Source organism: Streptopelia decaocto (genome assembly GCF_964273445.1).
Source record: "Streptopelia decaocto genome assembly, chromosome: 4".
NCBI lineage: Eukaryota > Metazoa > Chordata > Aves > Columbiformes > Columbidae > Streptopelia > Streptopelia decaocto.
Window position 1 is genome coordinate 19,144,928 of NC_138658.1, and position 8,985 is coordinate 19,153,912.

The window sequence follows — 8,985 nt, forward strand, 5'->3', positions numbered from 1 at the left end:
CTCTTGGCATCGGGGGATTTAACTGCCATGACACATGGGCTCTTGGATTTCAGTTTGGTGGGAAGGGTGAGAACCCCAAGCAGGGGCTGCACTTGGTGAGCTCTTACCAGGGGCCGTGGGGACAGTGCTCTGTCACCGAGCGCCTCAGTGTACCTGCAAGGGATCTCACGCTCCCCCGCAGCTTGACGAGAGGCAGGAATCACCTTACAGGAAAGTCAGAGTGTTTCTAGGTCTTCAGCTGGCGGGCTGGGGCGCACAGGAGGTGTCTCCTTCGTCCTACCGGAGGTGACCCAGACAGTCGGGGGCTGGAGCACACGCTCTGCGAAGTGGGGCTGGGGTAACGGGTCTTGTTCAGCCTGGAGAGGAGGTGGCTTCAGGGACACCCAGCAGTAGCCCACCACTTAGAGCAGCTCTACCGAGAAAACAGGCTTCTCACAGTGGTGGGAGGGCCAGAGGCAACAGGCATTACTGAAAACAACAGGGGTTCAGTGACCCTCTCCATGAGGACAGCTGAGCAGGGGAGTGGGCTGCCGAGAGAGGCTGTGCGTCTCCATCCTTGGGGGGCTTTAAACACCAACCCTTATAAAGCCCTGAGCAGCCTGATCTGACCCTGCTGTGAGCAGTGGGTTGGAGTAGGGACCTCCTGGGGTCCCTTCCTACCTGAAAGGCTGAGTGAGTCTACAGTGGGTCAGCCATGTGGTGCGGCCAGCGCTGCTGAAGTCGGGCACGGCATCACACCAGCAGAACCAGACAGCTGCAGCTTAGCGAAACCGAATAACTAGATATGTCTGCAGAAAGAAAATTTGGAAACGAGAGTAATGAGGTTAGCATTTGACCTAATTGACATGAGAACTTATAAAATATTAATCTCGGGAGCTTTGGGAAGGATTTGAGACATACAGAAAGCTTGAGCAGAACAGAAGGGCTTGCTTCTGTATCATTGATGGTTAATTTAACTAAGGAACAGTCAGTTTTGCTGTTTAGGAGAGAGGATTTGTGGTTTAAAGCTGATATACTTAAAACAATTCTGGTCTCAACCCACCAAAGAAGAAACTGCGGCATTAGAACAAGGCATAGTCATTGTTTCCCTTAGATCTGCAGGTTTACTGTACTCAAGCACAGTAATATTGTGCTTAAGCACAAAAGGAACTCCTGTGCAATGTGTCTGTTTTGTTTCACTGTGAGTCTCAAGAGATTGATATACATAGTGTTGGAGTTATCAGAGGAGATGTACTTAACCTGCTAACATATCTGGTCAGCAAACAGGACATGAGTCTCTGGGGCAGGAGCTGGAACACGCAGTAGATACCCTTTTCCCTTTGCAATAACAAGTGCTCAGGAGGTACAACAGAAAGCAAGGAAAAAGGCACTGCTGTGACCTACACATACAAATATGAACGTGCAGATCAACAGGGCCTTTAAACGTGGTAGTGTGGTGGGTGCTCAACTACAGAAGCTCATTGGGATGTGGGATGGCAGCATTCATACTACAAGCAGACCCTCTTCCCATACCTTTTGGCCAAAAATCGTAGTAAAAATGCTAAGGTTACAGGTTCTCCAAATGTAAGAAATAACCCTCTGACTGCCACATGCCCTGCTCTTTGTACAAGCTATTCTCCTGCCTTTAATTGCATAACCACACATTCCTTTTCCAGAGGGCCTGTGCCCTGCTGCACAATTACAGTGCTGCCTTTTGCCCATTCATTCTGCATACAGCCTCAGGCTTTGCTTATTCTATTTACTGTCTAACACCTCCACTGCATTCAAGGGTAACACTTATGAGATTCTGCTCTTCCTCCTCCACAGCATCCAGCTTCCTCAAACATTAATTAATTTATTTTTGCAGCATAGCGATGGCCCTGCACATGTTATCACTTCTACAGCAGGAGAAAGAACAGACTCTGGCTGAAACTATTGAAGTGCCTGGCAAATATCAAGTACTGGATTGTTGTCAAGAGTTCTTGGCATTACACATGTTCAGAGCATAATTTCCATTAACTTCAAATACAGCTGTAAGAACAGCATAGCAACACCAAATGAAAATGATGGTAAACACACTGTTCTAGCATTTCATGGTGGATATTAAGCTGGGAAAAAAAAATTAACATCAAACTAGGAAAAACTCGCCTCACACCCCTTACCCACAGCCAGGCTGCTCCATGAGAGCTCAGCCGTGTGCTGAGCTATTTCCAAGTGTCTCTTGTAGAGCAGAAGACAAGTGGCAATCAGCTGCCAACAGCCCGGTTCAGCCAGCTTGCCTGCCACAGGAGTGATCCCAAGTGAAGGCTCAGTAGGCTGCAGTGTTTAAGGGTCTCATCAGTTTAGACGTTGTCACTTGTTTTGGCAGACTGCAGGGGCACCTCTAGGCTGGTGTTCAGCTTTCTTAACTGTCTAAACAGACAAGCAGACATGTTGGGACTCACAGTATGTCTTCACACCATTAAGCATTGTTCATGCTTTTTCCAGCTGCTAGGGACTGGTTGCCTCTGTTATTTTCTTCTAAAGCCTGATGCTGCCTTGCCCTCCATAAATGTTACTGCTGCATCCAACAGTCTAATCTTATAATTGTTTCTGCAATCCCTTACTTATTATTTAACGTCAGCTTCTGGGAGGAAAAAAAAAAAAGCCTACATCTCCCTGCACTACTCCAGCTGTGGAAAAGATCCTTTGGAAACAAGCATGTGATCATGTAGTGAAAGAAAGCAGCAAAACACAGAATAACATGGTGAGGTTGGACAAATAATGTCCTTTCCTTTACTTCTTTTGCATTTCAGTTTGGAAGGGCAGTAACATTCTCTTTTAACATAAGTTCATAAGACTCCTAATTAAAGCAACAAAGTATCACAGTGTCTCTTTGCTATGCTCCTCAGGTCACAGAATTAATGTAGGAGCTGGCAGTGCCAGGACGTTGTCACCCATGGGGAGGAGGTGATGGTGTGAGGAGTGACTGTTTTGCCAGGGGACCTTGGAGCTGCTTGCTGAGAACACCAAGAGGAATCCAGAGGTTTGGTCAGTCTAGGGAGATTTTAGAGGGGAGCATCTTTGTTGATTTAAAATCTCTGCTCGTCCTTTACGGTCTGCCCAGCTTTCCCCCACTGTCCTCCTCTGGTCCTTTTCCCTTCCCTCGGTATAGAGCCCTGCCAGCTCTCCCCAGCCTGCCTGGGTGCCCAGCTCCGCTGCTCTTTCTGCCTCCTGCAACCTCGGCAGAGCTCAGGTACAGCCTGCCACCTCCTAACAAGTGGGGTTTGTCATCTATAAGTAGGACAAGCTTTATTAAGAGAGAAAAGGGAATGGTTGTTTCCTAAAACTACTTGAAATGCTAAAATAAGAAATAACTTTTTCAGTACTCCAGGCTGTTGCTTATTTCAGCTCCAATGCTACGTGTTTACAAGATAACTCTGTTTTTCGAAGGACAGTACTTGAAGGCTTAAATTGAGGCACAGTGGTTTGTTCTTTGGTGATTCCTGAAATGAGGAAAATATTTGTTCAGACATTTATAACGCAGAAATGGCTCTTCTAACAAATTAAAACTTTTGCATCTCTATTACAAAGAAGCAATGTAATCTCTTGATCCAATTTACATTCAAAACACTCTAATTTTATTCTTACTGCTGAAGTTGGTTATCAAGACAAAGCAGCTATGGTTGACATTTCTGGTCAGGGCTGTAACAGCTTGGGTATCTGCTGAGGGGCTCTAGCATTATGAATCTGCTAAAACATGTAATGTCAGCAGATATGGAGGCAGCCATTTGTGTCCAATTTTTGTAGGAGGCTCCCAAATTTCTGGCTGCTGTGGACAGTCAGGCCCTCAGGGCTGTCTGGGTATGAACACCCTGGGATGACAAGTTTTACGACATGGCTGGACAAAAATTTTCTCCAGTCTTTCTGCAGGGGAAGGGTAAGAGCTACCCCAACTAAGGCTGCAGAAACTGGGCTTTTAGAACCCCAGAGCATGGATAAGTCTGGAAGTATCTTACTAACCTGAGGGAGACCCAGGCCTCCCACTGGGCTGAAAGTCCACCTGAGTTTGTGCCTAGCTCAAGCCAGGCGTTGCTGATGACTGTATAGTTCAAACTGCAAGCTGTGGACTCTGCCTACAGGATACTGACTGAGAAGCTGGGCAGCAAAAAGCATGGTTTTGTGTTGAATCACAGGGACTTGCAAGTGGATTTATTTCAATTTCTACTCCCAAGACTGCACTTTCACATTCAAGGGAGGGAAAAAAAATCACTGAGCCTAAGGCAAGGTAGGAGGTCAGCTCTGCAGCCTAGCAATATTGAAACACACTCAAATATGGAAGAGACAAGTTTGTGTTCAACTTGTTTATCCTGAATGAATATTGAGTTATTTCCTTGGGAATGTTTCACTAGATAGGAGAGACTGACAGAGCGTCATCCTGAATGCCCTATTTTCAAGACATTTTTTTACATCTGGTTTAATGGAGATTGGGCTGTTTATTCATGCAACCTGAGAATCTCTTGCCTCCTCCATACCTCACTGGCTACTTGAGGTAGTTTACCAGATTCAGTAAAAGCCATTTGCAGGTGTGAATTGTATGCACAGCCTGAGCTCACTAAGTTGAAGAATTTATGTGGGTGATTTCCTGCGGTAGGTTGTACTGCTTCCCATTGATGGAGAAATACAGAGAATGGATACCAGGGGAAGAAATAAATACACATTCTCAAATTCTTTCATCATAATATCATAGCACGCACAAATGATGCTTGAGGCGTGGAGTATACAGATGAATATCCTGCAGGGTAGAGACTCTGTGCCTCATACTGCTTACAGAGCCAAATGCCCTTCTCCCTAGCTGCTCATCAGTATGGACAGACATCCCTCTGCAATTGAGTGCTCTACAAAAGATTACTGTGTTTAAGTGACACTCTGAGTCAATAGCCTATAGATCCTAGTACCATCAATATACATCTTTTCTCTATGGTTTCCTGCTGCATGCATCATATACTAAATTCATCTGAGATGGTTACTGAGGTGTCAGAATTTTATCTTCTGTATTTCAGTTCTCTCCTTAGAGATGATGGGGGAATAAGGCAGATAAATTTCACATTACTACAGAGTTGCTCTTGAGATTCTTCCCAAGTTTCTTTCCAACAAAAAGTGCCTGCATCTTGCTATCTCCCAGTCATTTTCCTGGCTGTAACAAAACATCTGAATTCAGTATTGGAAGCACAGAGAAGCATTCACATTAAGTAATGGAGTAAACAGCGAGGACAGTTTCCAGTACAAAGCTAAGTTTGAACTTTTAGTCCATAAATTCTCATTATGGCTCATCAGTAGTAGAAGTTTTGTGTAACAGATAAGGTTTCTTTGGTGCGTGCCTTTCTTACTGTCCCCTTCCCTAACATTTGAAATCACCTCTCGTGCCAAAGATTGGCGAAGCTTATCATATTTCCCAGCCCTTCAAATATATGCATTATCTAGAAGCTGTTCTGTTTTCTAAATCAAATTGCACCCTGATCTAGTGCTGAAGAAGCTCTGCATCCACCAGATGATGTCCACAAACTGCAGCATGTTGTCAGTAATGACATTCAAGCTATACTCTGTTCTCTTGCTTAGCCTCAGGAACTTGTAGTACTCTTTCACAGGCCACAAGAGTTTAGATAGATAGGAGCAAACCAAGGATTAATGAAGATGGAAGCTCAGGAAGATGCTACACACAGAGATGAGGGAAACGTGTTGGAGAGTTCTCTCCTAAAGACAGGGATAGGATATTACTTTCTGTCTCTACAGTGTCACTTTACTAAGTTGACCGATGGGTTTATGCATGTGATTTACATTGCAGCAAATTGTCTCATATCTAGACTTTTGAGAGAGGTAAAGCAAAAGGGGAGCACACACGCCCAAAATTTTATTAATAAGCTTGTTTGAATCCAGTTTCCTCATCAGCCAAATAATTAGTGGCTGGCTCCACATAGTGGTTTCTCATGTAATTCCACTGAGTAGGGGCTTGGTATTTGGTATTTTCTCTCTCAAAATAGCATTTCATTAGTTTTCCAGTGAGATGCCATTTGCAAGCCTGAACAGTCTCATAGCGTTTGCGAGCCCCTCAGCAGCAGAACAGTGAGAGCTGGCTGGAGTCCTTCTGGCCACTGCCAGTCCCACTGGTGGCTGGAGGGACCAGAAAGATGGTTGTGCCCTTGTGTGCATCACTGAGTGTGGCATCGGGTGTCTGCAGAGACAGGGATAGTGTATCAGTAGGTGAGTTGGCCCTCTATAACCTTAAGGGTGTACTGGAATTTCTTAAAAAGAAAATAACAGAGAGCTAAAAGCATGGAAATATTAATATTATACCAACCCAAGTCAGTGTCTGGCACTCCCAAACTAACCATGCATGTGCTACAACCTTGGCTTAGAGGTCTTATGGCAGACAAGTTTTTGACACATGGTTACAGAAAACTACTCTGCCAGAACTCTTACTTTATTCCCCACTCTGGAGTCTCCTTCTTGGTAGAGAAAAATCTCATAAAAATTTAAAAAACTCTTTTCTGCTGAAGATGTCTTATCTTCCTCAACTCACAGCTATTTAGCAGCGACCTGAGACATACAAACTTATCACTCATGCTCCTTCGGTCTTACAAGCATGACTGATTATATCAAGCATTTCTGTGTGTGTCAGGGAGCCGTTTACCTGGCCTTTTAAGGTGCTACAATGCCGAAGATACCCTTGAGAACCATCTTTCAGAGGCCAACCTACCTATCTCCTCATTCAAGTCATCTTTCAAAAATGGGCCATTTTTAAAGCAGAGGACTGAAAGAAGAAGAAAAAGGCACGTGCCTGTTTTTATTCCCAGCTTCCAGCTTTGCGGGTGACCCTTTTTCTGCACAGCACCTGCCTGTTGCTAAGCCAAAGCCTGAGTTACTGACAGTGCTGCAACACTGCTCCATATACAGTTCACTAGAGCTGAATCCTGGAGCTTTACAAGAACCCTCTGCAAGGGAAAAAGGCCAAAGGGAGACTCAGATCTTGCTGTTTGTTGGTTTGTTTCTACAAACCCCTTGCCAATATTTATGTGCCTGTCGGAAAGCAAGGAGTAGTTTTCACCACTGAGTGAGGATTGTTGAAGCTATGACAAATCTGCTAAAAGTATCTCATTTCAGAAGGAGTTGTGGTGGGCAAGATGTTGTACTGTAAAGACCTTGTTAGTGTGTGTGATGTGCACAGCTGTGTCATTTTGTGTCCCTTTGTTAAGCTATGACACCCAGTACTACTCAGAGGCTCTGATTTCAGGTGCGTAAGCATCTCTGGCAGCCTGAGAGGAAGCCAAGCTGATTCAAGCAAATAAGGCTGGACTTGTATACTGTAAAAAGCATGGCTAAACTCTAATCAGAAACTTTCTGACATTCGCTAACAACGAGATGGGTTCCTGTCTGCTTCCAGTTTTGAAATCTGTTCTGTGGGATGTGTGGGGTTAACGTGTAGCTTTCCATTAAAACACTGTCCAATAACTGGTACCAGTCATAATTTCTGGGAACTGTATATGCTTCTGGGACCAGCCAGTGAGAATGGGGACTCTGATGCTCCTTTGAGGGTGCAAGCACATGAGACTCCATCTGCTGGGTCTTCAGCTTACAGCACAAACTCTCTTCTTGCACTGAATGTCCTGCTGCTTCTGGAAAGCTCTGTCTCACAGTGCAGTGACCAGGAGTCTGTAGGTGCAGTGAGCAGGCTCTTCCTTGGCCTTTCTCTGCATGGGCCGGTTGCAGAAATAAACAAGGCACTACACAGGTGTTTAAGAGGACAGTGTGGGAAAGGAGAGAAGAGAGAGAGAAAAAGATTCATCCCTCCTGAGCATGTATAATGTATAAAGGTAAACTCAGTAAACCCCGAAAAGATCTGCTGGGGTTGGACAAAATCTTCTCTTAGAATCATTCACCAAATAGCGTGTGTCCTCTTGAGACCCAGCTGACAGTTTAGGTCACACAGCAAGACTGTGGTATGCAAACAACTCTGTGTATGCCCATGAAATGGGACGTCAGACCTCAAGATGTAAGGAGTCACAACTGCCAACAGGTAACACAGCAAGCAACAGAATGGTGACCTGATGTCACACAGGATGAATAACATGAGATGGTTAATCTGCATGTGTGCATATGGATACTAGTCTTTTAAGCTTTTGTTTCTACCACAGTGATTTTTGATCATCTTTCTGCCTCAGTTGAAAAACAGATGGGGATGCTTAGCACTTGCATTTTCTGTTGATAGAAGTAACATGCTGTAAGTGTGTGCATGAAACATCCCAAACATCTATCCCTACAAAAAATCAGATTTTTATAACCCCATCTTTTTAAAGACAGCTGATGATGAAACTTGTATACTCAAGGTGAGGTTCAGCATAGTACAACACTCACTCTCTAATCACATCCTTTCAATTCATTGAAACAGAAGCTATGCAGACCTCAGCAAAACAAAAATAATTTCTTCCAGATATTTTTAGAGGCATAGCTAGTGTTTAGAATGGTGCTGTCAAAAGAAAATAAGAACCTGTATGCTTTTATTTAATCTTTGGCCTACAAATCTCTGTTAAAATGCTGAAGAAAGTCTCATGTATACATCAGGTACTATGATAGGTTGGCAGCAGTGAATCTGCAGTCCTCAGGGTCAGCTGTGTGTGCAGAGTCCACGTGAAAAGCGGTGTTTTTTTCTCGCCACCAGCAGTCCAGCCATGTAGGAGACCACTCTGTGTCAACCTAAACTCTCCATGCTGTTGTTGAAAACACACCTCAACGACACACAACTTATTTGGCATCTTGAGCCAACTGATCTTGGGTAGAGTTTTTCCTGGCAGCTTTTTCCTTCAACATACACAAGCCTTCTTTTGAAATTGTCAGGGCTGCTCTGACATTGTGCAAACTCACAGTTAATGTTAGATCAGCCATGCCCTGCAATGGCAGAAAAGTAAAGCCACTGCTCTGGAACAGCTGTGCACACTACTTGCTTTCAAACATTGCTGAGAGCACTTGCTG